At 46.0% G+C, this 8550-nt stretch overlaps 1 protein-coding gene across 1 annotated transcript in view; it reads left to right on the forward strand.

Moving 5' to 3' along the window:
- Positions 1-2424: 2424 nt before the first annotated feature.
- Positions 2425-8550, forward strand: part of ak5 (adenylate kinase 5) — a 99922-nt gene continuing 93796 nt past the window's right edge. Inside the window, exon 1 of the mRNA XM_043698687.1 lies at positions 2425-2504. The gene's annotated coding sequence lies outside the window, so the exon portion shown is untranslated. The remainder of the gene's footprint in view (positions 2505-8550) is intronic.

The raw sequence follows: 8550 nt of genomic DNA on the forward strand, positions 1-8550 counted from the left end.
TGTGTGTCAGCATTCACGATTAAAGGGTTTTACCAACTACTAAGCACTTGAGAAATGCAGTCAGAGCTAAACATCTGCCCAAGTTCTACAGACAAGCATGTGATAACAAGCAGATCACTTGTTTGTTGTGAGATAAATATTGGCCAGGACACCGGTGATAATTCTAGTGTTCTTTTCGGAAAGAGTGCTATTGGAATCTTTCCCTCTCACCCTCAACAGAGCAGGTAGGATTACTGAGCCACCCAAAAAGTGGCACCTTCGACAGTGCAGCACTCCCTCAGAAGTTGAGTGCTAGCCTAGAATATTTCCGTAAGTTCCTGCAGTGGATTTCAAACCCAGATCTTCTGAATCAGAGGTGAGAGTGCTACCACCGAGCCATCACTTACATTAACCAAGTGAACTTACCACTGAAAACAACATAATGTGGCTACCGAGCAAGACCTCAACTAAGTGTTGCAGACTGGCACATTGCAAGGGTCAAGAGTGCGGTGCTGGAAAAACACAGCAGGTCAGGCAGCAACCAAGGAGCAGGAGAATCGACATTTCGGGCATAAGCCCTTCATCAGATTCCTGATTCTCCTGCTCCTTGGATGCTGCCTGACCTGCTGAGCTTTTCCAGCTCCATTCTCTTGACTCTGATCTACAGCATCTGCAATCCTCACCTTCTCCTGGCACATTGCCAGGTCCAAGACTACGTGCTGAGGGACGCACTACAGCCTGGGGCAGCTACCACCATCTCAGGTCTTTTTGTCAAAGCACAACAAGGTTCAGTTATCAGATGCTCTTGTTGCCTCTAAATGAACATAAATAGTTTCTTGCAGAAGTGGGAAATGCCTTTGTGTTTGCAACTGTAGAGAAACTCTGACAAATATCAAAATTCCAAACAAAAACAGAAGTTGCTGGAAAAGCTCAGGAGGTCTGGCAGCATCTGTGGAGAAAAAGCAGAGTGAATTCTATGGGTCCAGTGACCCTTCTTCAGAGGGGGAGGTGGTGGTCTAGTGGCATCACGACTTGACTATTGCTCCAGAAAGAGTGGTGCTGGAAAAGCACAGCAGGTCAGGCAGCTTCCGACTCCCCCTCCCATTCTGCCGAGGACATGCAGGTCCTGGGCCTCCTCCACCGCCGCTCCCTCTCCACCCGATGCCTGGAGGACAGTGTGAACCTTTTCCCGCGTATGGAGTCGGGTATTACAAGGGGGCATAGCTTTAAATTAAGGGGGGGTAGATATAGGACTGAAGTTAGGGGTAGGTTCTTCACTCAGCGAGTCGTAAGTTCATGGAATGCCCTGCCAGCAGCAGTGGTGGACTCTCCCTCTTTATGGACATTTAAGCGGGCATTGGATAGGTATATGGAGGATAGTGGGTTAGTATAGGTTAGGTGGGCTTGGATCGGCGCAACATCGAGGGCCAAACGGCCTGTACTGCGCTGTATTCTTCTAAGTTCTATGTTCTATGTTCTGTCCCGGTGCTCATTCCCCATGTTCTGCTCTGGGTCTACTTCCTCATGTTTTATCTCTCCACTCTGCAGGCTCTCTGCCTCTATTCCTGGTGAAGGGCTTTTGCCCGAAACGTCAATTTTCCTGCTCCTCGGATGGTGCCTGACCTGCTGTGCTTTTCCAGCACCACTCCGATCTAAACTCTGGTTTCCAGCATCTGCAGTCCTTGGTTTTATCTTATTGCTCCAGAAACCCCAGTGACATTCAGGGGACCTACCATAGTGGATTTTCAATTCAATATAAATCTGGATTTAGAAGCCTAATTATGACCATGAAATGATTGTTGGTTAAAGGTTAGAGGGAGAATCAGTTGTTCATTTGAAGAGTGTTCACTGGTGTCCTTTAGGGAAATAAACTGCCTCCCTTATCTCTTTTGGCTAACAAGTGACTCCAGACCCACAGCAATGGGACTTTTGACGAAGGATCACCAGATGTTAACCCTGATTTCTCTTCACAGACACTGCCAGACCTGCTGAGCTTTTCCAGCAATTTCTGTTTTTTGTTCCGACAGCAATGTGAATGACTCCGAACTGCTGTCTGGGGTAGACAGATAAACACTGGCCTGAACAGTGACACCTACTTTCCCTGAATGATTATATTTAAAAAAGGATTCCTTTGTTCAAAATTCCAATGTTTTGTTTTCGATATTCTTTACAGCAAAGACTGGACAGAACTAAGAATTCAAAGAATCACTGCAGTGTGGAAACAGGCCCTTCGGCCCAGCAGATCCACACTAACCCTCGGAAGAGTAACCCACCCAAACCCATTCCCTGAACCTATTACTTTACAATTACCCCTGACTAGTGCACCTAACCAACACATCCTGAATACTATGGGCAATTTAGCATTCATCTAACCTGCACATCTTTGGATTGTGAGAGGAAACCGGAGCACCCGGAGGCAGACACCGGGAGAATGTGCAAACGCCACACAGACATGCCTGAGGCTGGAATCGAACCCAGGTCCCTGGTGCTGAGCACTGGGCCACCGGGCCACCTTCAGAGCCTTTGTAAGTACTTATAGCTATTTTTATGAATAAGATATATTTTTGAAATAAAAATACTTGAACTGAAAGCAGAAAAATGGAACGAATATTCAGCAGTTATGGCAGCATCTGTGGAGAGAGAGATGGCAGCAGCTATGTTACAGGACAATAGCCTTTCACCAGAACTGAGAAGAAATGAGAGAAATATTAGGTTGAAACAAGTGAAAGCAGGGAGGGGAAGGAAGAAGAACCAGACGTCTCTGATCGTGTTTTTGGGATCCTTAAGGGGGAGGGGGAGCAGCCCCAAGTCGTGGTCCACATCGGCACCAATGACATAGGGAGGAAGAGAGATGGAGATTTAAGACAGAAATTCAGGGAGCTAGGATGGAAGCTTAGAGCTAGGACGAACAGAGTTGTTGTCTCTGGTTTGTTGCCCGTGCCACGTGCTAGTGAGGCGAGGAATAGGGAGAGAGAGGAGTTGAACACGTGGCTACAGGGATGGTGCAGGAGGGAGGGTTTTGGATTCTTGGATAATTGGGGCACTTTCTGGGGTAGGTGGGGCCTCTACAAGCAGGATGGTCTTCATCTGAACCAGAGGGGTACCAATATCCTGGGGGGAGATTCGCTAAGGGGTGGGATTAAACTAATGCAGCAGGGGGATGGGAACCAAAATTGTAGTTCGAGTATAGAAAAGGTTGAGAGTAGGGAGGTCCGAAATCAAGCTTCAGGGATTCAAGATGGCACTGGCAAGCAAGAAGTTGGTTTGAAGTGATTAGATTACTTTACAGTGTGGAAACAGGCCCTTCGGCCCAACAAGTCCACACCGCCCCGCCGAAGCGCAAACCACCCATACCCCTACATTTACCCCTTACCTAATACTACGGACAATTTAGCATGGCCAATTCGCCTGACCTGCACATTTTTGGACTGTGGGAGGAAACCAGAGCACCCGGAGGAAACCCACGCAAACATGGGGAGAATGTGCAAACTCCACACAGTCAGTCGCCTGAGGGGGGAATCGAACCCGGCTCTCTGGCGCTGTGAGGCAGCAGTGCTAACCACTGTGCCACCGTGCCGCTCCCTGAATTTCTGTCTTAAATCCCCATCTCTCTTCCTCCCTATGTCATTGGTGCCGATGTGGACCACGACTTGGGGCTGCTCCCTCTTCCCCTTCAGGATCCCAAAAACATGATCAGAGACGTCTGGTTCTTCTTTCTTCCCCTACTTGTTTTCACTTGTTTCAAGTTGAAGTGTGTCTACTTCAACGCCAGGAGCATCCGGAAAAAGGTGGGTGATCTTACAGCATGGGTTGGTACCTGGGACTTCGATGTTGTAGCCATTTTGGAGACATGGATAGAGCAGGGACAGGAATGGTTGTTGTAGGTTCCAGGATTTAGATGTTTCAGTAAGAACAGAGAAGATGGCAAAAGAGGGGGAGGTGTGGCATTGTTGGTCAAGGACTGTATTACAGTTGCAGAAAGGATGTTTGGGGACTTGTCAACTGAGGTAGTATGGGCTGAGGTTAGAAACAGGAAAGGAGAGGTCATCCTGTTGGGAGTTTTCTACGGGCCTCCGAATAGTTCCAGAGATGTAGAGGAAAGGATAGACAGCTGTAATGCTATCCCTTATCAAAAATGCCACTCCCCCTCCTCTCTTGCCTCCCTTTCTATCCTTCCTGTAGCATTTGTATCCTGGAACATTAAGCTGCCAGTCCGCCTATCCCTGAGCCATGTTTCTGTAATTGCTATGATATCCAAGTCCCATGTTCCTAACCATGCCCTGAGTTCATCTGCCTTTCCTGTTAGGCCCCTTGCATTGAAATAAATGCAGGTTAATTTATTAGTCCTACCTTGTCCCTGCCTGCCCTGACTGTTTGACTCACTTCTGTTCTCAGCTGGACCCGTCTCAGATCGATCTCTTTCCTCACTATCTCCCTGGGTCCCACCCCCCCACCTTAGTAATTTAAATCCTCCCAAGCAGTTCTAGCAAATTTCCCTGCCAGTATATTAGTCCCCTTCCAATTTAGGTGCAATCCGTCCTCTTGTATAGGCCACTTCTACCTCACTTATGTTACGATGAGATGTGAAGGCTCGGTTAGGGCGCTCGAGGGTTACAAGGTAGCCAGGAAAGACCTAAAGAGAGAGCTTAGAAGAGCCAGGATGAGATATGAGAAGTTGTTGGCAGATAGGATCAGGGTAAACCCTAAGGCTTTCTATAGGTATTTAAGGAATAAAAGAATGATGAGAGTAAGATTATGGCCAATCAAGGATAGAAGAAAGTGAGGACTGCAGATGCTGGAGATCAGAGCTGAAAATGTGTTGCTGGAAAAGCGCAACAGGTCAGGCAGCATCCAAGGAGCAGGAGAATTAACGTTTCGGGCATGAGCCCTTCTTCAGCCCTTCATTCCTGAAGAAGGGCTCATGCCCGAAACGTCGATTCTCCTGCTCCTTGGATGCTGCCTGACCTGCTGCGCTTTTCCACCAATCAAGGATAGTAGTGGGAAGTTGTGTGTGGAGTCAGAGGAGATAGGGGAAGCACTAAATGAATATTTGTCGACAGTATTCACTCTAGAAAACGACAATGTTGTCGAGGAGAATACTGAGATACAGGCTACTAGACCAGGTGGGATTGAGGTTCACAAGGAAGAGGTATTAGAAATCCTGCAGAGTGTGAAAATAGACACGTCCCCTGGGCCGGATGGGATTTATCCTAGGATCGTCTGGGAAGCCCCAGGGAGGAGATTGCTGAGCCTTTGGCATTGATCTTTAAATCGTCATTGTCTACAGGAATAGTGCCAGAGACTGGAGGATAGCAAATGTGGTTCCCCTGTTCAAGAAGGGGAGTAGAGACAACCTGGTAATTATAGACCAGTGAGCCTTACTTCAGTTGTTGGTAAAGTGTTGGAAAAGGTTATAAGAGACAGGGTTTATAATCATCTAGAAAAGAATAATTTGATTAGGGTTAGTCAGCATGGTTTTGTGAAGTGTAGGTCATGCCTCACAAACCTTATTGAGTTCTTTGAGAAGGTGACCAAACAGGTAGATGAGAGTAAACCAGTTGATGTGGTGTATATGGATTTCAGCAAGGCATTCGATAAGGTTCCCCACAGTAGGCTATTGTACAAAATGCAGAGGAATGGGATTGTGGGAGATATAGCAGTTTGGATCAGTAATTGGCTTACTGAAAGAAGACAGAGGGTGATGGTTGATGGGAAATGTTCATCCTGGAGTCCTGTTACTGGTGATGTACTGCAAGGGTCAGTGTTGGGTCCACTTCTGTTCGTCATTTTTATAAACCATCTGGATGAGGGCGTAGAAGGGTGGGTTAGTAAATGTGCAGACGACACTAAGGTCGGTGGAGTTGTGGGTAGTGATGAAGGATGTTGTAGGTTACAGAGAGACATAGATAAGCTGTAGAGCTGGGCTGAGAGGTAGCAAATGGAGTTTAATGCGGACAAGTGTGAGGTGATTCACTTTGGTTGGAGTGACTGGAATGCAAAGTACTGGGCTAATGGTAAGATTCTTGGTAGTGTAGATGAGCAGAGAAATCTCGGTTCCATGTACACAGATCCTTGAAAGTTGCCACCCAGATTGACAGGGTTGTTAAGAAGGCATACAGTGTTTTAGCTTTTATTAATAGAGGGATCGAATTCCGGAACCATGAGATTATGCTGCAGCTGTACAAAACTCTGGTGTGGCCGCACTTGGAGTATTGTGTACAGTTCTGGTCACCGCATTATAAGAAGGATGTGGAAACTTTGGAAAGGGTGCAGAGGAGATTTACTAGGATGTTGCCTGATATGGAGGGAAGGTCTTACGAGGAAAGGCTGAGGGACTTGAGGCTGTTTTCGTTAGAGAGAAGAAGGTTGAGAGGTGATTTAATAGAGACATATAAGATAATCAGAGGGTTAGATAGGGTGGACAGGGAGACCCTTTTTCCAAGTATGGTGACAGCGAGCACGAGGGGGCATAGCTTTAAATTGAGGGGTGATAGATATAGGACAGATGTCAGAGGTAGTTTCTTTACTCAGAGAGTAGTAAGGGTATGGAATGCTTTGCCTGCAATGGTAGTAGATTTGCCAAGTTTAAGTGCATTTAAGTCGTCATTGGACAAGCATATGGACGTACATGGAATAGTGTAGGTTAGATGGGCTTCAGATTGGTATGACAGGGCGGCGCAACATCGAGGGCCGAAGGGCCTGTACTGCGCTGTAATGTTCTATGTCAAAGGGCGAAATCAGTGATAGAGTAGATGGCAGGAGAGAATAAATAATAAAAGGTTTAATGGTGCAAAGTTCAAAGGGAACATACATATGAAGTAAGGAATTGGAAGATGGAGTAGGTAACCCGATTCCTTAGTCCTGCTTGACCCTTCAATAAGGTCGGGGGACAGTGATGGTGATCAGCAGAGTCACTGTAAAGAATTTACCCGTACAGTGGGAGAAAGCTATAACAATTTTCAGTGTCTCAATGCAGGCAATGCTATCATCAAAGGGACAAGGCAGAGACATTTCGCAGTAAACTGGGCAAGTCCTTTAATGTTCAAAACTGAAACTCCATTAAAAAAAACATTGAATGTGTTACAGAATCAGTTATATCCCAAAGGGACAGATGTTCTACTTATTAACTAAAGCCAAAGACAGCAAAAGAACGTAGGGTAACATACAGGGACAAGAAGAAGAGCATAAAAATTGCAAAGAGAAAAGCACAGATCCTGGGGAATGAGGAAAATACAAAGGACAGCAGAGGTGACAAAGCAGATATTTAAAAGGAAATATGGAAACAAAGCCAGCAACTGTTTCCAAAATCAACTGGAAAAAATGTTGACAATGATATCAGGGTAAACAAAAGCTTGTCAGAACAATATCTTGAAAACTGATAACTGATAATGGAGAGTTCCAGGTGTAAAGGGAGGCTAGATAGGCTAGGACCTTTTTCACTGGGGCATAGGAGGTTGAGGGGTGACCTTATAGAGGTTTATAAAATCAAGAGAGGCATGGATAAGGTGAATGGCAGGCGTCTTTTCCTCAGGGTGGGGGATTTCAAGACCAGAGGTCAAACTTTTAAGGTGAGAGGAGGAAAGTTTTAAAAACACATGAAGGGGCAACGTTTTTACACAGAGGGTGGTTCGAGTGTAGAATGAACTTCCAGAGGAAGTGATGGATGCAGTTACAGTTACACTGTTTAAAAGACATTTCGATAAGTACATGAATGAGAATGGTTTGGAGGGATATAGGCTAAGCGCAGGCAAGTAGCACTAGTTTAGTTTGAGATTATGATCAGTGTGGGCTGGTCGGACTGAAGGGTCTGTCTCCATGCTGTATGACTCTATGACTCTAAGATAAAGGAAGCCATCACTGCAGTAATGAGGGAGGATACACTGGAATGGTCTTCAAATCAGGCCACCTGGGTAGAGGTTAGAAATAAAAATAGGAGGGATGACCTTGCTAGGATTTTACGAGAGCAAAAATGAAGACTGCAAATGCTGGAAACCAGAGTTTAGATTAGAGCGGTGCTGGAAAAGTACAGCAGGTCAGGCAGCATCTGAGGAGCAGGAAAATCGACGTTTCAGGCAAAAGCCCTTCATCAGGATGCTGCCAGATCTGCTGTGCATTTCCAGCATCACTCTAATCTAAACTCTGGGATTTTACGAGAGGCTTCCCAACATCCAGAGGGAGATAGAGAAGCAAAAATGTAAGCAACTCAAAAACATGTGTGAGAGAAACAGGGTTATAATGTAGTGGACTTCAACTTTGCTAACATTAACTGCACTCACCTTATTGTGAAAGGATTAGACGAGGTGGAATTTTTAAAGTGCATCCAAGACAGCTCCATATGCCAGTGCATAGATGGGACAATGCGTAGATAGGACAGTGCATAGATAGGACAGTGCATGGATAAGACAGTGCGTAGATAGGATAGTGTGTAGATAGGACAGTGCGTAGATAGGACAGTGCGTAAATAGGACAGTGCGTAGATAAGACAGTGCGTAGATGGGACAGTGCGTAGATGGGACAGTGCGTAGATAGGACAGTGCGTAGATGGGACAGTGTGTAGATGGGACAGTGTGT

This window comes from Chiloscyllium plagiosum, chromosome 11 (genome assembly GCF_004010195.1).
Source record: "Chiloscyllium plagiosum isolate BGI_BamShark_2017 chromosome 11, ASM401019v2, whole genome shotgun sequence".
In the NCBI taxonomy this organism is placed as follows: domain Eukaryota; kingdom Metazoa; phylum Chordata; class Chondrichthyes; order Orectolobiformes; family Hemiscylliidae; genus Chiloscyllium; species Chiloscyllium plagiosum.